Source organism: Cavia porcellus, unplaced genomic scaffold (genome assembly GCF_034190915.1).
Source record: "Cavia porcellus strain 051 isolate PalLab524CR breed Dunkin Hartley unplaced genomic scaffold, mCavPor4.1 scaffold_6, whole genome shotgun sequence".
NCBI classification, from domain to species: Eukaryota; Metazoa; Chordata; class Mammalia; order Rodentia; family Caviidae; genus Cavia; species Cavia porcellus.
In genome coordinates this window covers 41,956,652-41,979,460 of record NW_026947489.1, presented here as the reverse complement: position 1 = coordinate 41,979,460, position 22,809 = coordinate 41,956,652, and the positions used below count along the sequence as shown (strand labels likewise).

At 39.2% G+C, this 22,809-nt stretch overlaps 1 pseudogene; it reads right to left on the bottom strand.

The window, feature by feature from the left end:
• Positions 1-909: 909 nt before the first annotated feature.
• Positions 910-2,461, bottom strand: LOC100725766 (ESF1 homolog; annotated as a pseudogene).
• Positions 2,462-22,809: the final 20,348 nt, after the last annotated feature.

The window sequence follows — 22,809 nt, the reverse complement described above, 5'->3', positions numbered from 1 at the left end:
CAGTTCCTATATATTTTAGAACACATTATCAATCCAAAAAGAAACTGTATCCAGGTATGTGACTGTGTTTTTCCTGCTTGAAAGTGTTGTGTTGTGTTTTTTACAGATTTAATCAGCACTGACAAGGCAGGATCAGTCCACTTCTTCTGTGATGCTTTTCAATCTCTGTCTTTTTTACTGCCTGAGTAATTTCTTGTTCTTTTTTATCTCTTTGCCCAGATTTCTCTTCAAGGATTTTTTTCATAGCTTTTTTTTCTTGAAATTATGATATAAGAGATCCAAACGGAACAAGTGGGAAGCATGCATTGCCTGAAATCATGCATCACTAATGTTTATCTCTAATAATCCCTTCTTTGTCATAGGCTATTTCTTTTTGCTCAGGTTCTAATTGAAAGAGTTGCTGGCCCAGACCGGACACTTTAACCAGGAAAAGCTACAGCCAAGTTAGGGGACTCCTGCCTCCCCCGCCCCTATAGATTTACCTGTAACCCTATACCCCCATCCCTAGGAACCTGTTTCTGGCGCTAAACGTGTGCCAATGAAATACCTGTGCATCTCTAATGGCCTTAGGGCACTGCCCTAAGCTTAGGCTATTTATATTCCCCCACGCCACATGTCCCAGAGAGACCACTGGCCCCGGGTGCAGTGGAGATGCTGCGCCCCGGGGCCGGGGGGGTCTCTCCCCGCATTCCCGAAATAAAGGTTACTTATATTTTATATTTTTTATCTTTGCAGCCACCGCCGCCCACTACTTTCACGGCCGTCCACTCCACTCCTTCCACGGACCTCTTTCCCCTCTTCCCCTCTTCTTCCCCTTCTTCTCAGACCTAACACTAATGTTCCGCAATCTTGTTGTAACAGAAGTGTTTCATCACAAGCAAAGCCATTTCAAGCCTTTTGTCTATTTGTCTAAGTAGACTTGATGTCCAAAATTTCTTCCTTTTTAAATTTTCTATTGAGTGTTGCGATTCTTTCATGGTCAGTCTTATCCCAAGTGATCTTCACTGTTGGTGTTCCCATTGCAGCAGATGTGAAATATTTAGTTTTATGCTACTAAATCCACTTCTGAGGCTCCATCCTTAGGCTCATCATCAAAAGTAGTGTCATCTGCTATAAACCTTAGATCTAAGAAAGAGCAACTGCGTTTCTTAGATCTAAGAATTCCAGACCATCACAATCCTCATGAATTTTACTTGCTGCTTCAGAAGATTCACAGTCCACCACTGCATAATAGTACTTCCGTCATTTGAAATGATAATCTCTCAGTTTTTCTCTAGAGATCCAGTCCTTTTCAGGAGCCTCTTCAGGAATGCTTAATAATTCTGCTGGTTCTTGAACTGTCCCATTCCTTCATCCTCTTTTCCAAACTCCAAACAATATGTCTTTACAGAACATCTTACATCTCATTTAGGCCTAAATGAGTTGGCCAGAGCTAGTAAATTTTGTTGCCTTTCATCTATCCCAGTCCATGTTGCAAACTTTCCATCAACGTGTGGTCTCATCAGCTCACGAAGCATCCTTATATAATTCTTTCCAAGCGTGCTCAAAACCAGATTCCTATGGAAAAAGATCTGCCACATCATGTTCATCTTCAGAACTAATGTCTGTTTCCTTTACCCTTTGCCAGATGAGGATCACGGTCACTTCCATCATCACCCTCACTCTCTTCGTCTTCTCCGTCTACACCCCTGTCATCAGCTGAAGCCCTGCCACACCTGTAGTCTCATCCTCAGATTCCTCATCACTTCCTGTGTCATCGGCACTGACTGAATCTTCCTGAACACGTCTTTGTCAGACATGTTGCCATCACTATCTCTTGCTACTATGAATAGAACTGTGGATTGCTTTTTCTCTTTTTGTCTTAAAACAACTGATGTTGGGAGATTTCACGATTTTACCATGCTTGGGTCTGTCTTTAGTTTTCCTTTGGGAAAAGAGTCTCTACTATCTTCAGTCATGCTTTTTCTCTCTTTTGTACTTTTTGCGTAAGTTCTTTATTGTCCTTTGTAGGACTTTCTTCTGAGGCTAACTTCTTAAATTTGCACAAGCTTCTCATTTCCTGAATTCTTTCAGAATTATTTAAATCATTTTTATTTTCAGGATCCTTTTGATTAATTTTCTTGGTTTCCTTTTTTCTTCAATCGTAATTTTGGAATGTATTTCTTTTTTTTCTGATGGTTTTTCTTACTTTCTGCTGACTCATTGCTTTGCTGTCTTCATCAGAGAGATAAGAAACAGAATCTGAAAGGTCATAGAAATTTTTCAAGCCCTCAGTAGTGCTGTGATAGCGCATTCTTTTATCAACAGCATAGTTCAATTTGAACTTTTTGTCATGACACACAGCTCAAAATCTCTTGTCAATTTTGACTTTTCAGTTCTTTTCCTGCATCTCCCAGAACCTGGGATTCTTTGAAACTTGCCTAATTCACCTGTCAGTCATTATTTCTTGTTTGGATGACATTTTTAAAATCTTAATGAAGAACCGTTAAAGAAACCTCACACATCTCGGGTGTCTCTCAGCCTCACATGGCTATTGCATAATTCTTATACAGGATGTTACTTACTCATATTTACATGCGTACATAATGCCATAACCAGCACATGCATGTTTGCCCATGCTACGCCATGGTTATATGATGTACTGCCCCATGGGCCTGTGCTAAACAAGGGGGATCGTATGCTTATGTGTCCTTTGGTGCCATGAGTTTTGAAACATCCTGAGTGGTCTCCTATATCTTATCCCCTCAAAGGTTAAGGATATATAAATGTAACATTTTTATATGTTATCAGGGAAGAAGTTCCTGAAATTAACAAATAAAGAATTATGTGGTTGCAAACCACTTTTTTATTTGAACAGTTTCATTTATAAGTAACCTCACAGCCTGGCACATAACTTTTAAGGCTTGGGCCATTTGTTAAGCAAGGACTTTAACTTGGACAGCTAGGTATATGGTCCTTGTCTCTCATCAAATGCTATCCCTGGCTAATACTATTTCTTGCAGCATCCTGTACACAGCAGTCAATTTTTTTGGTCAACCATTGTAATGCCTGATCAAGTTATCTGTTAAGTTATTTCCCAGTGAGAAGAGGGGCTTCTGTTCTGAATCATGATACGCTACATGGTCAGCTTTTTGGCCACATTTTTGTATGTTTTACCATAGTTCAGCACCCTACCAGGAATGTCCCCTGTTTTTTACTTAGCCCCTAAAGATGGCTCAGTAGTCCATACACACATGTAGGGTACCTCCTTTATGTATCACCAGCAATCATAGTGTCTGTAACTCTGTCTATTGGGTTGACTTGTCTGTTTCAGTTTTAAAAGTACTTGCCCAGTGGGCTGGGGAGCGACTGCTATCCATTGAGGGGTTGGGTCACAGCTAGACCCATCAATATATCCACAGTCAGCCAACGTTTCTCTTTTTCTTTTGTCTAGGAACTAGAGTCATGTTCTGTAGACTGTCCTCCCAGACATGTTTCTGGGCTATGTATGTCACAGGTCCCAAGACTTGGCAGTTCGACTGTCAATAGGCAGTGGAGAAAGAGGTCTACTGTTAGAGATACATCCCCCAACACAGGAGAGTAGGGGCCTGTGCCACCTCATTCCTAGGATGAGTTGTTCATGTCCTTACCCATCTCTATTTGTCCCATGATTTTTCACAAGCATGTAGAACAGCGTACAGCATTGCTGATTCTTAATCAGAGAATACCGGCTCTCAGCTCCCTGTGACCAAAACCCAAAAGGATATTTTTGTCTTCCCAGTTTCTGTCATAGGCCCCAGCCGAATCTATCATCATCCCACTGATGGTTAGGATAAAGGGCAGGTTAGGATCAGTGACTCCCAGGGCTTGTACCTATGTAACAGTCCTCTTTGAGTCCTGAAAAGTGTTTTCCACTGAGCATCTAGCAAGGAGCTTCTGCCGCGTCTGCCCAGCCCCATGTTGTGCCCCTTTTGGTATAAAGGGCACAGCAGGGTAGCTAGGTGCTGCATGTCTGCTAAAAATTCACTGAACCCACATACACCTGTAATTGTACTGTCATGAGTCTGGTCTTACCATATATGTTTTGGATTAAAAACTGATGGTCAACTTAACCCCAGCTGGATTACATCAGCATGGCACTGAGCAAAGATGCTCCACCTGAGGAAAGTTATCAGCATAAATAGGTGGAGAAGGAAGGTGTTGAGGCGTTAATGCATTACTGCATTGCATTGAGGTATTAGGGTTTCTCCTACATGTTGCTGTTTGAGTCATTGGTTCTCCTGGAGAAGCTTTTCCTCACATCGAGCATTGCTTCCTGGCTCCAAAGGGGAAGACATGTGCCACTTGGTCTCCAGGATGGGCTCCTCACGCTAGCTTCCTAACATGTACCCAACTGTGCTTGTTGTCGGAGGAGCTCGGGGCCTCTGTGTCACTGAGGATGGCTGTGGTGCCTTTCAGGACAGCCCTGGTCTTTGTTGTGAGTGTGACTTTTTAGCTCCAGCATAGAACCCTCATCCCACCAGCACAGCTCCTTCTTTCATCCTGCTGGCATAGACTTTCTGGCTTCACCCCGCTGACCTTTGGGCCTTCCTGGCATGGATCTGTAAAAGAGACTGGCGTGAGTCCTTCTTGTGGGCTCTGAACCTCCATTTGGACTTTTGGAAGGCATTGTCAGGCACTCTGGGTTTTTCTCTGGACTCATGTGGGACATTGCTGTGGGATTTAGGCCCTTGACTAAATATTGTATGTCGCTGGTGTTGTGGATAGATTTCCCGCATTTTCTTGTGTTAACTTCCGGCGACCATTATAAAAATAATATTATAAACTTCATGTCCTGATTCTAATTGTTCTCTAAACAACCCCTGACTACAACAATATAACACCCAGGAATTCAAGAAACAAGCCAGGTCCCTGGCTCTTGGCTCACCTGTATGTCAGCAAAGCTTTTTTCAGACAACATATGGCAGCTTTTAAATGTATAAGAAAATCAGAGGTTAACATCATCAATACAAAACAGTGACACAGAGTGTGACTTGGCCAGGGTAGCCAAGAACACAACACAAAGTTGAGCTAACCAAATAGTCTTGTGGCAACATCTGTAAGATCCTATATCTGCCCTCCCAGGTAAAGGTAAATTGGTTCTGACTGTCAAGGTCAGGGTGAAACTTTACAGTCATTTGCCATGACCCATCTGGCTGCTGCATGGGCCATTCTGAAGGGCTCTGTGCAGGGCATATCACTCCTGTTTTGTTTTATACATGTTTAAACAGCCTGTTCTTTACTACAGGCTGTTTTATGACCTCTAGCCAGTTGATAGTGCTTTTATGTACCTAACCAGAATGGCCTGTAGAAGAGTCAGCAGTGCATGGCGTGGTCTATGGTTTTACCATGAGAATTTGTAACTTGTTGTAACTGAAATTTCTTTTGCATGGTGTCAAGCCTAGCATCAATCAGTATGTTTATCCCCAGTGTATATTTAGCAAGAAGAGAAACACAAACATCATATGGGCATGGAAACAAGCAACTGATAATCATTGTTACCTTGGCCTTTTGAACTGTGATGTAGTGACCTCCATATCCTTCTGTGCATTCAGTAGATCCTGTAAAACAGTCTGAGTTGCTGTATTTTAGCACTGACTCAGCTCTGGTATTCACCAATGCCACTATACACTGCATACTTTTTGGGGACCAATAAATAATCAATTCCACATGTGACCTCCAGTTTCCTGGGAGCTCCAAGGCCCAGGTACCTTGGCCTGCCTGCTAATGGGGGCAAAGGGAAGACGGTGTAATTTTTTGTTCATTTGTTTTACTAGAGTTATTCTGGCCTTCTGGCATTGGTCCACTGTCTGGTACTGCTGCTCAGCGCATAAACTGCCTCTACAGAGTTACAACACATCAAAAGACTGCCCATCTAACTTATCTGTGACTTCGTCAGCAGCCAGCGGATTCATCAAGTTTGGCACCAACTGAGCTTCAGTGGCTCCGCAGCCTGTCCTTGGGGGAACATTCCAATTCCCCAGAGGCCACTCCACCCCCTTTTTTTGTTAATACATTATTTATAGATGTTGACTTACCTTGGCATTTTACTTTCATGTCTCCCAGCCTGACCAATGTCATAGATCAAGCGATCTGTAAAGAGTGCAAAAGGGCTGCCACTGACTCAACTGTGCCGGCTGCTCTGCTCACTTGTGTCATGTCTTTCAGTGTACCATCAGCAGTTCCTCATCCAGGCTAAGATACTGTAGTGCGAATATCTTTCATTGCATGCCCATTTCATATTGCACAGTTATCAGGTCTAGATAGATTGTCTATTTAGTGTCTTGCTTTGGAAGATCACTAGAAAAGCCACCTGCCTCTGGGGCCATCCTTTGAACATTCTGCAGAATTCATCTCATAGAGGGGATTTTGGCTATGCTTACTATTTGGTCTCTTGTGAGTTAACTGCATGTTATCAGCCCCATCATCTCATACCCAGAGCAGCCATGCCAATACTGTTCCACTCACTTTCTGCTTTAATTATTTTACCAACTCTCACAGCTCCATGGCTGTACAGATATGCATAGTCTGTGTTGGGTAGAGGTAAGCAGCCCTCTCAGTCCTTCTCCCTGAGTTACGGGTTCCTCTACCTCCACTTTTGATCAATAGCCAACCTAGCATGAAAAATCAGAGGATTTTCCCAGGAGTTTTCTCAGACATGAGGATTTGCACTTCTGGAGACATTTCTGAAGGAGGCAGTGCTTCCCATGAGTCACAACATGAGTTCCACAGCAACCAGCCATTGCTCAAGGTCCTCCTCTGTCTGCTGCAGCTGGTCTACTTGCAAGGCAAGACCATCCTTTAAAAAAATAGATATACATGTTGTATTTAAATGATTAAGGTAAATACTGTGTCACTAACTGGTTTGAAAACAGGACATATAATCAATTTACTTAGATTTCTTAGTGTTCTTCACACTATAGGAGAGGGTTTTTTCTAAAATATATATCTTTGGGAGACAGACACATAAGTTAAGATAGAATATTAGAATATCTGAGAACTAATGCTTTTGTTTTTGATATTATGTGCATCAATGCATGTATATGTGTGTGTGTTGGTGCTAAGATTTCAATTGAAGGCATTGTGCATGCTAAGCACATAATCTACAACTCTATTTTATGCCCAACCAAGAACTGGTGCTTATGAGATTTTCATGAGCATAATAGGCAAATGATAAAGACAATTGTGAGGGAATTTAGGTTTTGAGGTGGCTGTCAATGGAAATAATTTTGATATACTTTGCCTTTGATGGGCCCAGGGTTTGCAGACTCATGACAGTACAATTACAGGTATATGTAGGTTTAGTAAATTTTTAGCAGACATGCAGCACCCAGCTACCCTGCTGTGCCCTTTATTTTGGGAAAGTGAGCACTTTTCTATTTAAAGTATCTGATAAAATTGTAATTTAGCAAATTAAATTGTTCATCTTATGAGAATAGCTCTTGGTGTTAGATCGGTTACTGACCAATCTGGGATTGTAGTTTTTCTAAACAATAAGAGTTGGTTTAATTTTTATTAGGTAGCTGGTGATACAATAAGACATTTATGCACTTAAACCACTTTGCCAGTCAAGACTTGATATGCATATGTAAATTTGTAAACTTGGTTTGGAGGAAGAAAGCATCTCGACATGAAAAATGGGATGAGTATCTAGTGATGTCTTAAAAATAAGTCTCTGGGTAACTGATTTCTCCCTGGTACTGGCTAGAAGTAATACCTCTCTGTTTTCAGAACTAATTTGGGACTGAGTTAGGAGTTCCAGTTAGAACTTACCAATTTGTTTTGAAAACAGGATGCTGTTTTTATACTTCACAAAGGAGCAATAGATACTTTTTAAAAGATTTTTAAAAATTACTCATATACTTACTGTCATACTTACAGAGCATAAAAGTCATTTGTATTGAATACCTATTCTATTATAAAAAGTTTAACTAACTTAGAAGTAGGAGCTTTAGAACTATTTAAAAATTAAGTAGACTAACAGTCCTTTTTAACCTTATTTAAACTGTGTGTTCTGTTAAAATATATTTCCATGGTACAAGTGAAAATCATTGAAAACCCATATCACAATAAAAGTTTGCCAAGGGTCTAATTCCATTATGATTTTACCAGGTGCTGATTTTTCCTTAATTCACCTTTTAAAAAACATAGCTCTTTACCTCAATTTCTTTTTTTTAATTTTATTTAAAGAAAGACAACTCAAAACAGAAATCGGGTAGAAATAGTACATACTTTCAAAGAAAAAATTAGCAGTAATAAATCACTAGTTGATATTTACATATTGTTCTCTTATAAACAATTGTTCAAGATGCAAAAGTGGAACATATAAATGGGAATTCAAACAGGGAGACTGCAAATAGTTCTGTTCAACTATCTAATAAAAACTTAAGTAATATGGTTGTCAATCCTATACACTTAAACATACACACATTTATCCACGTTTTCATTTGTGTTGAGATTAAACAAATCAAAGCAGACTAAAGTCACTCTGAACAAAGAATAATAGTATCATTGGATTTCACATCATGACACTCTGGAATCAGCATTGGGTACTGCAGTGCCTTTTTTTCCTTCAAAATATTTGTTCATTTCATCATGTGTCATAAGATCAGTTCTCGTAAACTGTTTATGGGCTTTACACAGTGTGAATCTTTTCATGTATTTCTTTATTAGAGGGAGAAACAAAATGAAGCAGGACAGAACAAAACATATGCCTGTAGACACATAAAACTAAAAAGACATATAAAATTGCTGTACAGGGAGTTCTACCATGGTTACTGTGTTGTCTCTTGTTATCATCAATAGAATTGGCTATATCATCAGACATAGGATAATTGAATATAGCAGTACATAACAATATTAATAAAAACACAACTTTGTATATAGTATAAAACTTCAAAAACAGGCAGTAATCAAACCAGAGTGGGTATCCTAGTGAATCTTGTCATCTTCAGTGTAGTTGCCTATTCTCTTAGAGTTGATACTATCAATAATAACAGTTTTGAATAAAATCTGTTGATACCAAACAGCAATCAAACAAACAAGATTTAACAAGATCAGTCATGATAAAACAGTATAAGTTATACAGGGATCCAGATTAAGTTAATAGGAAATTAAAGATGATTACTGTGCTATATATATCCTGGTGTTTTGGGGATAGCTGTCTGTACCCTCAGATTCTAGTGCTTGTATACAAACTGGGACGGATTAAGTTCTATCTAAGCAGAGTGGTGTGAGTTATATGTGTTTTAATTCCTGATACACTATTAGCAATATCTTCTGCTGTCTTTTCTAAGACTATTCCTCCCCTTTCACTTCCCCATAGTACACTGTGCATTTTTGGGTCTCACCAACACCCTTGGTTTAAAATTGGGGGGGGGGGCAATGTGCAATTTACCTAAGTGTTTCTGAACTTTCTCACTCCTGGACTTGATCTCTAGTTGTATTTCTTTACCTATTAAAGCCTGTGTTTCCAACCAATTCTAAATACTGGTCTAGTTGCCCCTATTACTTTCTGTTCTGTTTTCTCATATTTGATTTTTGGTCTATATACCCTTCTTCAGGTTAATTATATTTCCTATGAAGAGCATCTCGGTGGACTGCACTTCTTGATCCACTCTGCCTGCGATTCTCTCTTTATCCTTAATTTAGTGTATCATTAGAAATTATATCCAACCTTCTCTGACTCATTTCTGTTGTGCTCTTTTTCCATCATTAGTTGTCTGTTTGTCTTCTTCATTTCACTTTTTGCACCATTCATTGGGGCCTCTCAGCCACAGTTCCTGGAATCCTGATGCATTTCTCTTTTTAGAATGCCCTGCAGTATTCTCTGTAGAATTGGATTAGTGGCTGCGAATTCCCCTAGTTCCTCTTTATCTTGGAAGCATCTTGTTTCTCCATTAATTTCTAGGGACAATTTTCCAGGGTACATCAATCTAGGCTGGAGGTTATTTTCTTTCAGGAATAGTTCGCTCCATGCTCTTCTCAATTTGGTGGCTTGTGCCAAGAAGTCTGCCGTAGTTCTGATGGGCTTTCCCTTGTAAATAATCTGTTTCTTGTCTCTGGTGGCTTTTAATATTCTATTCTTATATTGAATTTCTGGGATCTTGATTATTATATGCCTGGGTGTAGTTCTGTTTTGGTTGAAGGTGGCTGGAGTTCTGTATGCCTCATATATCTGTATATCTTTTTCTGTTCCTATGTTTGGGAAGTTTTCCTTGATTATTTCTGTGAATAGCCTTTGTAGTTCCTTGGTTTGTACCTCTGCTTCTTCATTCACATTCTTTATTCTGAAGTTATAGATCCTCTTGGCATCTTCTACCCTTTGTATTGTTACTGCTTGTTTCCTTGTTACTTTTAAGAAATTTTTCTTTTCATGATCCCTCATTGCAAACATTTCCTCCAGTTTGGATAATCTATCCTTAGTTTCTTTCAAGCAGTTTTGCCAGCTCTCAATCGAGTTTTTAATTTCCTGGTAATCTCTTTGAACCTGCTTCATATATTCTATGTTTTCTCTATTTTCTTCATCAAACAATTCTCCCCTTTTTTTGTGTTCCTCATTCTTCCATCTGTTTCTTTTTCTTGAGAGGTACTTAGCATTTCTTTGATTATTCTATTTATATCTTGCTTTGCTTGGTTAAATATGTCACTTTTGTACTCATCTATGAGATCCTGAAGATATCACTTTTATGCCCACTGGTGCTGTGTCTAATATTGCTTGTTTACAATCCTCAATCTCCTTTGCATTTACCTTTCCTGGATCAATGTTCTCCAGGTTAGGGGCTAGGGACCCTTTCTTGTTGCTTCCTCTTCTCATATTTTTTGTTCCTTCTATACAGGTGTATATAGGAGGCCCCAGTTTCTTTCTTCATTGGTTACAGTTTGTCTGAAATGCACTGCCTAGATGCTCCTGCCCACTGCAGTATACTACAGATGTACTGAATGGGGCAACCTATCCTGAGCCCTCCCTAACCTGCTGAGAGATTAACTGCATTCAGGTGCACCACCAGGCGTAGGGACTTGGTTTGGGCTAGCCTACTGCATCTCAGTCCAGGGCATGACCCAGGCCAAGCATTCCCCACCAATCCCACTTGAGAAGGGAGCAGCTGACTGAAGTTACTGCAGCTCCTTGTTCTCGTCAGTCTGCCCAGTCCCAGAATGTTGTCCTTTGGAGCCCCCCCCCCTTTTTTTTTTTAATTTTATTTAAGGAGAAAAGAAAAAAAAAGCAGGGAAAGGGTACAAGTTATACAGATTTACAGAAAAAAAATGAACAGTAGGAAATCACTAGTTAATGGATTACATATTGTCATCTTAGAAATAATTGTTCAAGTCACAAAATTAAAGCTTGTAAAGTGGACATTCCATCAATGATACTGCAAACAGCTCTGTTCATTGATCCAATAAAACTCTGTGATATCATTTTCTATCTTATACACTTAAATATACATGCAGTTATATAGTTTGGAGGACTTTGTTTTCCTCTCTTTTGTACCATGACTATTACACATTTTGGGTTTCATTGCTCCCACGGTTCTTATTACTTTTTTGGAAGAGAGTAAAACCAAATGTGACATAACAGAACAGAATCGGTCAAGTCAAAAGGGTGGACATAATAGATAATGTAAAAACATAATACAAGGTGATCAACAATGGTTACCATAATGCCTCCCGCTATCTCTAATAGAATTGCCTATATCGTTAGTTATAATACAATTGAACAAAACAGTAAAGAATAAAACTGACAAAACCAAAACATTGGAGACAGTGTAGGTCTTCAAAAGTAGATAAAAGTCAACAAGAATGGGCGTCATAATGAATCTCGTTTTCTTCACAGCTGATGCCTAAACTTTCGAACCTGATACTATCCAGCAAAACAGAATAGGGGAACATCAGTTAAAAACCAGATGGTGAGAGTAATACAGGGCTTTAAATCAAGGTAATGAAAAGTCAAAGTGGGTTACTATAATATATCCTGCTATTTTTTTCCCTTTAATTAAAAGGATAAAGATAAAAAAGTAAATAATGGAGTGGAGATTGAGATAAAAGAGGGCATAACAACGAAACAGCGCAGATCAAAACATAACCATTTAAGCAGAATAGTGTTTCACCACCAGATAATCCTAACCTAAAAGTAGTTACCATATTGTCTCTTTCTTTGAAATCCTTGAGTACAACTTCGTATACTGTAGCATTAAGTATATCAAAACAATGTAAAACCATTCAAGAGAATGTCAGCATTACAGAGTATTTAGAATCGACTAACAGAAAATGAACAATGGTTTCTGTATAATCTCCTTGTCTTTAAAAGGTTTTTGCTTATACTATCGTACATAATAAAATCCAATAAGATACAGCCTATTTAGACCATTGGAGACAGAAGGACAAAAGCTAGATGAGACTTCAAAACAAGATGATACTAAATCAGTATTACCTATTAAGATGTCATTTTCTCCAAAATAGCTGTTCCTATCATCCAATCTTCTCTGCCTCATTTCTGTTGAGCTCTTTTTCTGTCAGTAGCTTTCAGTTTGTCTTCTTCATTTTGTTCTCTGCTCCATTCATTGTGGCCTCTCTGCCATTATTTATGGATTCTTTGTATTTTTCTTTTTTTAGAATATCCTGCAATACTCTCTGTAGAGTTGAATTGGTGGTTGCAAATTCCCCCAGTTCCTCTTTATCCTGGAAGCACCTTGTTTTTCCATCAATTTCCAGGGACAGTTGTGCAGGATATCTCAATCTTGGCTGGAGATTATTATCTTTCAAAGCTTGAATTATTTCCCCCCATGCTCTTCGTGATTTGATGGTTTGTGCAGAGAAATCTGCTGTAATTCTGATGGGTGTTCCCTTGTAAGTGGTCTGTTTCTTGTCTCTGACAGCTTTTAATATTCTGTTCTTGTATTGAATTTCTGGAATTTTTATTATTATATGCCTGGGTGTTGCTCTGTTTGGGTTGTAGGTAGCTGGGGTCCTGTATGCCTCATACATCTGAGTATCTTTACCTTTTGCTAAATTAGGAAAATTCTCCTGGATTATTTCTGTGAGTAGCTTTTGTAGTTCACTTGTTTGTGTCCCTACTTCTTCTTTTATGTTCTTAATCCTTAAGTTATGGATCCTCTTATCATCTTCTTGTCTTTGTATCATTGCTGTTTGTTTCTTTGTTATTTTTAAGAAGTTTTTCATTTCATTCTCCCATATTACGAGTCTGCCCTCCAGTTCAGATAGTCTGTCCTTAGTTTCTTTCAAGCTGTTATGCCAGTCTTCTATAGACTTCTTAGTATCTTGGTAGTCCCTTTGAACCTGCTTCACGTATTCTATGCTTTCTCTGTTTTCTCCATCAAACAATTCTCCCCTTTTTTTCTGTTCTTCCATTCCACCACCTGTTTTTTCTTGGGTGGTACTTAGCATTTCTCTAACTATTCTGCATACTTCTAGCTTCAGGTCATTGATAACTTCATTCCTGAATTGGTCTATGAGGCTCTCTATATGGCGCCTTATGTGATTTGGTGCGGTGTCTGCTATTGCCTGTTTCTCAGAATTGGGGGCCGAGGAGCCTTTCTTGTTGCTGCCTCTTCCCATGCTGCCTCTTCTTCTCTGTTCCTTATATATGCAAGCTTATATAAGAGGCCCAGCTTCTCTCCCAGTCAGCCACAGCCTGATCGAATTGCACCAGTTAGGTGTTCCCGCTCACCGCTGCGCACCAGGGAGTTACGGACCAGGCAGCCTACGCATCTCCCCTCCCGGCCACCGTCAGGCTCTGGGATCTGGGTTGGGACAGTCTACCAGGTCCGCCGGCAGCGTCACGCAGGCCAGGCACTTTTCACCAATCCCGCCCGAGAGGGGGATGTGTGGCTGGAGTCGCCACCGCGCCCTGCTCCCGAAGGACTGCTCGGGCCCAGAAAGTCCTCCGCTGGAGTCAAACTGTGGTAGAGTGTCAGTTTCTCTCACTCACCTCACCACAAGTCAGTGCACGCCTCCCTGCCGTTCGCAGATTGCCGTTCTCAGAGCTTCTGCGCGTCTCTCTCCTTGCCGAGCCGCTTGTGGAGGCAGCCAGCCACCGCGCGGCGGGAAACCCAAATCGCGGCTTCCAATGGCGCGGAGTCCAGCCTCCACACCGAGGCTTTTCTGTTCCTGTTTTAGCACCAGGAATGCATTCCAAGTTGGTTTCTCTCAGCCCAGTTTGTTCCTGTGTCAGCAGAGCATATCTCCACCTGCTTATGTCTCCTTAGTCCGCACCATTCCTGGCTTCTGAGCCGAGTCTTTCAGAGAGCCTCCGGTAGTTGCTGTTATCTGTCCGCCATGTTCTCCCGGAACTGGAGCCCCTTTTTTTTCCTATGGAAAGGTTTTTCCTGTCACTCACTACAGGTTGATGCAGGTTCCCCACCAGCTCAGTTCTCCATTTGGTTCACCAACTCTTGTCCTCAGTACAAGTGCATTTCCAGTGAGTCAAAGTAGTAGGATTTCAAAGGGCTCAGTAAGTCGCCGCCACGTGGGTTCAGGCACTGCAGCAGGAGCCTTGAGCCTTTAGCTGTTCCAATTATAGCACCAGGACTGTATGTTTGATTGGTTCTTCTCATCTTGGGTCGAGAGGATGCATCTCCCTCTGTTCAGGACTTCCCACACTATATTATGTTGAATTCTAAGCTGACTATCTCAGGGAGCCTCTGTAGCCTGCCATTATCTATCTACCATCTTTACCAGACTCCTACCCCAATTTCTAAAAGTTGCTCTATTCTTAGGAAAACAAAAAAGATAAAAATGCTGGTAGAAATACCAGGAATGGTAGTGCATGGCTAAAACCTTGACACTTTGAGAGGTTGTGGCACAAGGATCACAAACCTGAATCCAGTTTGGTTAATTTAACAAGATTCTTATTTCAAACTTAAAAAGGGACTGGGGATATAGTTCAGTGTCAAGATTCTGCATTCAGTCTCTAATATGATAAAACTTTGGATTATGAGTAACTTGTTCCATGAGTGTCCTGGAGATGGGTAGAGTTTTCTAGTAAATTTTAACTTGGTAGAGGAACAATATCATGCAATATAAGTAGTATGTGAAGCAGAATATCACATGATCACAACTGAGCCCGTGGTTTTTCCTCTCTGTCTCTGTCTCCTGCTATGGGATTGTGGATGACATCTTCCAACTGCAAGAAATTATGGAGGAAATCTTGTTGGCAGAGGAGGACAAAAAGGTGAAGGAATCCCTTACTTCAAATGTGATTATCAGGATATGTAAAATGTGGGAAACAGCAAAGTTTGTAGAAAAACACCACCCAAATATGTCTGTAGCAGTGTGAGCAGTGAATCTGCTTAATGACAAAACAATGTCACACTTCCAAAAAATTCTCAAAAGGAAGCAAAAGCAAGTATCGTTGGCCAGGTTCCTTGTTAAAGCTGAAGAAAAACAAAAAGATTCCATTGAGCCAGTAGATAGCAGTGTTCCTGGTAGTAATAGTGAAAGTGGTCCTACACAATAACTCTCCTCTCTCTTGTCTCCCTAAACCAGCTATGAAGGTTTGGAAAGGTAAATGGAGTTTAATTTATATTTCTTTATATGGTGGTTCCTCATTTCATGAAAATTTTTGTTTGTGAGCAGTTTTGTTGCAAACAGAAGCATTTGGCAAAATTTTGTTTTTGTTTGTGATCTCCACATTGAGCAACAAACACAACCATGGCCATCTTTTCTGCATGAACACACATGGGGCCATATTTTCCTAAATCATAGAATGAATTATGCTCATAAATGGAGAGACACTGTATTGTGTATTTTCCTTTATTATTTTATATTATATTACAGTAGAATTATTTTTACACGAATATTGGGGTTGTGGAACAAATAATCTGAGTTTCCACCATTATTTGTTATGGGGAACTTCACTTTGATAAAGTGCTTTGGATCATAAGCATATTGCTGGGACAAATTATGCTTGGAAACCAAGGTTTGACTGTGTGTTAAAAGGTAAAAAGTGCTCCAAGGGGAAATGGAATAGGGGAAGGATACCAGGAATGCCAGACCAAGGAAAGATTGCAATTTTAAGTGCTATGGGCAGAGCAAGTCTTTTCTAGAAGCTAACATTTGAGCCAAGATAGGAAAAGGGTGTAGAATATTTTGAGTTGTACAATTAAAAATCCTTGAAATCTTTGAATATTAACGCTGTTAAAGTTATTTTTTGTCTTAGTTACTTTTCTTTCAATGCTGAGGTTTTGAGGGAACATCAAGATACAGGCCATAGCACTTCTTCAACATGCTTCCTGCTGTAGGCTGGTCCTCATGCCCAATGTTTCTCTATAGAATAACAGATATTTGAGCTTGTGGGAGAAAAAAGGAATCATCTTCATTAACACGGTCTTGAGAACAGTAAAGATTCTGACCAAGCCCACAGTGTCAGGTAGAAGGAGGGTAGCATTAACAACATAACTCTAGAATGAGGTTTGCTGTTCTAATCACATAGAAGGGAAGATTTTAATGATGAGAATTTCGAATTGGCTAGCATCAAACACGGGTGGGAAAGACAGGTGCAATCCTGCCCCCTAGTGGTTTTACTTTGCATTAAGTCTCAATTGCAATCTTTTTTTTTTGTATGAGTATTATTAAACAGAGATCTCTCAGATGATAGAGAGATAGATAGATAGATAGATAGATAGATAGATAGATAGATAGAGTCATGCTAAATTCCTCAGGCTGAGTTTGAAATTCAGATCTTCCTACCTCAATCTCCCAAGTACCTAGAATTCGAATGCTTGACATAGTATGCTATGACATTGTGATTACTGTATTTTTACCAGTTGCCAGATCATGCTGCAGGACTCATACCTGGAAATTACGCTTGTCTGGTAATGATATTATGGTATCATTTTTAGCTTGACTCTCTTTATTTTACTTGAGAACTACAGTCTCCTAATGCTCAACCAAGACATATATATTTCCTTGTTATCATTTCATCAAATGACAAAGGGGAACCTTGTTACTTATTGTGCTGTAGTCAACTTTTCTTCATTCTCCATCATCTTTTTTACTGCATGAGGCAATGAATTATAAAGGTCACACTGTAGAAAGTTTACCTGTGTGACTACAAGCATCTCACACTGAGCGCTACCTAAACACAGCTCTTGGTTCTGTCCCCGGGTTGATGTGTCTTTCAGCATAAACCCATAAATCCATACAGAGCACCTCCATTACTTGGTGTCAGGAACTTGCAGAGGAGAAATCATCCTGAACGCTCCTTTTCCCTCATTCTATATATTCAGTTTTAATCCATTTTCTTTTAAAAATGACATTCATTTTAGCCTCCTCTCATTTACTTGCTATATAACTGCAAAAATAATTTTGAAATGCACATAAAACTTATTATTCTCCTTAGTAAAATTTGCAATAGTTCTTATGGCTCTGTTTCAGTTGCCAAGGCTCTCCAAGATCTACCTTCTGCTTGTCTCTCTAGGCTAAAGGTACTTCTTTCTTTGATCTTTCTTGATCCAGCCACCCTGTTTCCAGCTCCTTAGAGCTTTGCTCAATACCATGCTATTGAGGGTTGCACTCTGGACACCGTCTTCCTCCACCCTGTGCCCTGTATCTCACTGTGTAACAAACACAGAAACTGTTAACTGGTTCACATGCGATGACAGTTATACTGGCTGTCACTTTTCTTGGATTGAGAGCTGCCTGGAGAGGTGATTGGATTTTGAGAGCATTAACCTCATCAATGAGTTACCTTTTTGATGATTTCCTAACTGAATGGGCTGATAGGAATGGGGCCAACCTGGAGGAAGCAGGTCACTGGGAGTGAGATTTTGAAGGGTATTACTTTTCTGAGTCTTTTCTTGTAGCTCTGCTTTCTGACTATTGTGAGGTGAGCATCTTTCTTAGCCTCATCTTTCTGCTGTTTTTGCCTTGGACCAATGTGAGCATATGCTGAAACCTTTGAGATTATGAGCCAAAATAAAACCTTCTCACCTTTAAGCTGTTTTTCTCTCATGTTTTGGTGACAATGACAAAAACCTGAATAACACACATGGATTCATCCTTCAGGCTTAGTTTAAAAATCATTTCCTCAGAGAAACATTGGCTATGGTTTAGGATTAGGCTTTTCCCCTTGCTAGTAATTCACCAAGAATCTTGCACTTCTCCCTTTTGTTACATACCACAATTGCACTTTTGCTCAATAGACAATGACTTTCTTACCCAGTTATGAACTTTGCAAGGATTTCTCAGCACCTGACACACAGTAACTGCTGAGTATTTACTGAATGAAGGAATGAGTGAGTTTATATCGTTGCTCACGCTCTTGATGTTTTCTCCTACTGTACCCCACGAGACCCTGCTTTCTCAATCCTTATTCTTCCACATTGTCAAATAACACTACAGGGATCACACTGGCAAAAACATCACTATGTTGGTTTAGCATTCTCAGAAAGGTTCCAATCTTTTGAAGCCTTGAAAAGACAACATATTAAGATATTTCTTTAAAAATGCTTAGGAAAGGTCTGAATTCTCTGATCTAGGTTTTAGTTTTGTGTGCGTATTGCAAATAAATAAATTAGGATATAGGGTTTCACAAAGAAATTTTTTCTTTATGAATGTCTACATATTAAAATGCTACAAAGATGCAAATTAAGGATGTTTAGTTATGCACACAGAAAATCACCTTTATGCGAGAAATAATACAGTATCAATTGGAAATTTCTTAGAAACATTATAAATCCATCAATAAAGAAGCTATATCTTGACTGCTATTTTTTAAAAGATACAAGATCCTGCTGTACAACTCACATTGAACTTGAACTCACTAGACAATAAGCTGACCTCAATCTCATGCTCCTCGTTCAGGCTCTGGGTTACTTATATTACAGGCCTCTCTGTCCACTTTTATAATCTCCAGATACATGTGGATAAGCTTGCGGTATCTTAGTCACTTTCTCATTGCCAAGACACAATATCCAACACCTGTCAATTAAAGGAAGTGAGGTTTATTTTGGTTCACAGTTTGTAGAGGTTTCGGTCCATAATCCATTGACTTCAACACAGGACAGCACGGTGGTGAGGCATAGCAAAGCAAAGTTATTCCTTACATGGCATCCAGGAAGGAGACAGAGACAGAGATGATAGAGATAGAGATATAGAGATAGAGATAGAGATAGAGATAGAGATAGAGATAGAGATAGAGATAGAGGTGGAGGAGAGAGGGAGAGAGAGAGAGAGAGACAGAGAGAGACAGAGAGAGAGAGACAGAGAGACAGATCAAAGGAAGGGCCAAGAACGGAGAGGTAACATTTCAGGTCATACCCATGGTGACCCACCTCTTCACACCAGACCCTGCTTCCTAAAGACAAGTCAGCTAAAATGTCTATGTAATCCACCTGTTTTTATTCTTGATCTGACCTTAATCCTGTCTCATTCAAATCCATTATTTCCAGCTATTTTCTTTCTAAATTTGGAAACAAATCTGATCACAACTTTTGATAAATCAACTGCCTAAGTGGTACAATGCAAAGTCTTTTTCATAACATACAATGGCTTCATGATCTTGTCTTCTGTCACCTATGTCAGTAGTCTCTGACCAGATTGTGCTCTTGTGTTACCTATCCAATTGTAGCACCAATATAAACCATGTTCTTTTATTATGCAGACATAGTTTATGTTGCATTCTCTGCTTGAAATATTCTTCCCAAAATCTTCTCAGTGTAACTTCTTCAGCAAGTCCGTCTTTCTCCTAAAGCTAATCATGCCGATTGTATTAGTATGTAACTACATTATGAGAGCATTTGATATTATGTTGTTAGTATTGTGTTTATGTTTTCAAAATTTTTTAGCTTTTAATGAATGGTAATCATTAAAATGATGAGTGAATTTTTAAAAAAACACAAATGGGTGGAGCTGAGACTGATGTTACTGATGTAAAAAATAATCGGAATAAGTTGTATGCGTCCTGTATTGGTTTACATTAGTGAACAAAACCATTTTTTCCTGAGTGGAGTTGACATTCTAGTAAAGGTGATAAAAATAGAATAAATAGGTGAGTGAAAAATATTATATTGAGGTGGTGATCAGTGCTCTGGATGCAAACAAGGCAGTAAGAGAAGATAAGAAATTCAGCAGAAAGGAGTGTGCCATGAAATTGCCTGACTAGGTGACCAATTGGGAGTAAAAGGAACCCCGTGGGTGTCCAGGGTAGAGTAGAGCAAAGGCCCCAGGCAGGAGCATCCCTGTGACACTTAGGGAACAGCAGGAAGCCAGGATAGCTGGAACAGAGTGGCCAAGGAGGAAGCATGAAGTCAGGAAGCAATGTGATTAGAATCTGTGCACCAGCCAAACCACACCTCCTGTGAGCCCCACAGGAAAAGAATCAAGAAGCCAAACCGTGCCTTCCCTGAGCCAGGCAGTGTGCCAGCTGGGAGGCAAGAAAAGCAGGGCCCTCCTGCCACCTATAAACAACTGGCTGATTTGGAGGAACTCAGGCTGAGATGATAGCATCTGAAGTAAAAAAAAAAAAAATGCTTATATTGTTTGATTGACTTTGAGACCTAAAGCTGGTAGTCTAAGCATCTATTTGGGAGATAATAGTATGTATTATAGCAACTGTGTGAGATTTCCTTCGGTCTGTTTTTGAAATACATCTTATTCTGTTTTACTGTTTCATTTTATTCCTGTATCTGGTAACCTAAGTGATTATTTTGAAGATAACAATATGCAATATAACAACCATCATTAAATTCCTATCATCTTGTTTTGAAAACCTATATCACTAGTTGTTTGTTGCTGCTGTTGTTGTTTTGTTTTTGTTATTGTTCTTTTTTTAATTTGTTTGCTTATTGATTTTTCTGGAGTTTTTTTCCTCTTTAAAACAAAAAAAAAGTAGAGTCTGTGGACCAAGTAGATCATTGTAAGAACTTCAACTTTTAGTCTAAGAGAAAGAGAAAACCAGTGGGAAGCTTGGAGAGTAATACACTTTCATTCTGGTGACTGCTAAGTGATGCTACATAATGTAATTTGTAAATTTGTGTAATAAATTTGTTTTTAAAATCCTATTAATAAAAAGTGATCAAAAAAAGAGGGATAAGGAGAGCAAGAGGACATACAAGAATCTTGAGGGTAATTGAAAAACATACTTAATTTAAGCCAATTGTGGTAGCATATGCCTGTAATCCCAGCACCCAGGAGGCTGAGGCAGGAAGATCCCAGGAGTCAGAGCTAACCTAGACTACATATTGAGTTCAAGGCTACTCTGAACATGCTTAATATTACAATAGAAAAAACTGGGTCTTTTTCTTTTCTTTGTTGGCTAGTATTGGGGATCAGACCCAGGAACAATCTACCCCTGACCTACATATACAGCCCTTGTTAGTTTTTGAGACAGGATCTCACTAAGTTTCTCAGGACTTGATGATCCTCCTGCCTCAGTTTGATGAATAACTTAATCAAAAAAATCTGAATTTTTATTACAAAGTAGAGAAATTAAAGATCTATAGTACCTTTTTGACTTGAGACTGGAGTAATATTTAGAAAATCAAAGAAGTAGTCATTGAGAGATAGCCTCACATTAACCTAGTGGTTGTCTTTGTTAATAAATATATTTATAAATTAAAGGCATAATAATATCTTTATACTATTACATAGTACAAGATTTTTTAATGGAAAAGTATTTCCTTTGTTGTACAATTACAATGATAACAGAACATTATTCAAAGTTGCCTATTTTTAAAGGTAGTACAATGAACAATACTTTAGGAGCATTAATATGAAATACTGGACAATTGGCTTTTTTTCTGCCTTGAACATGGAGAAATTCATTACAAAGGACTTGAGGGTGATTCATCGTCAATAGCACTTAAGAAAACAAGGCCCTCACACCTATAACTGCAAATAAATGGTTTGTACTGAAAACCTGAATGAGTTTGAGAAACAAACCCTAAAGAAGGAGTAAAAGTGTGTGTGTGTGCATGTGTGCATAGAGCTTTTTAGAACATTATACTCTTAGAACATTATAAATATTGAAAAGATGTTTACTTTTGCTTATCTATAAATCTGATACAATTCTAATAAAAATCTGTATATTCATTTTACTGTTTTTTGGAAGAATAGACATTGCATATTGATCTAAGATGATTCTAAAAGAGGATAATGAATCAAAACTATCCTACCAAACAATAAAGAGAATGGTAAGACTTCAGTACTTATTAGATCTTAGTACAAATGACAAGATTTTCTTCTTCATAGCTGGAAAAAACTATGTTGTACATATTGACAGGATTTTTGGTGCAGTAAAAAAGAATATAAAGTAAAGATGACCTTTATTCTAAGAATGCAGAGAGAATCCCATGACCACTGGAGGTCTGGCTTTCTCTGCTGGAAATGTGGTATGGGGGCTTATACATAGTTTCCAACTGGGGTGGTGCTTAAAATGACATTGCTGATGTGCAAGTAGCTGATTGGGACTCTTTTCGTGCCACAGGTAAGTTGCATAATGGAGGAGACAATGACCTCAAGGTAAACATCCCTTGGTCCCGCCTCCCACTGCTGTAATACTATCTAAGGCAAAATCCTTTCATGCCCATCTTTTTATTGTTAGGAAAAGGGTGAAGTCTCTCTCTCTCTCTTACTACTTCCTGCTGAAAGGAGCTGTTATATTGGGGTTTAGGAAGGTTGATTGGATGACAGTTTATGCCCATGCAGAAGCTGGTGCCAGGTGTTTCAGCCAGGACAATTTTATCATTGGTGAATGCCTGCATATTAGACTGAAAAAACAAAGAGAAAAGGTGCTATGAGGAGGCAGGCCACTGTCATATTTAAGGACCCGGT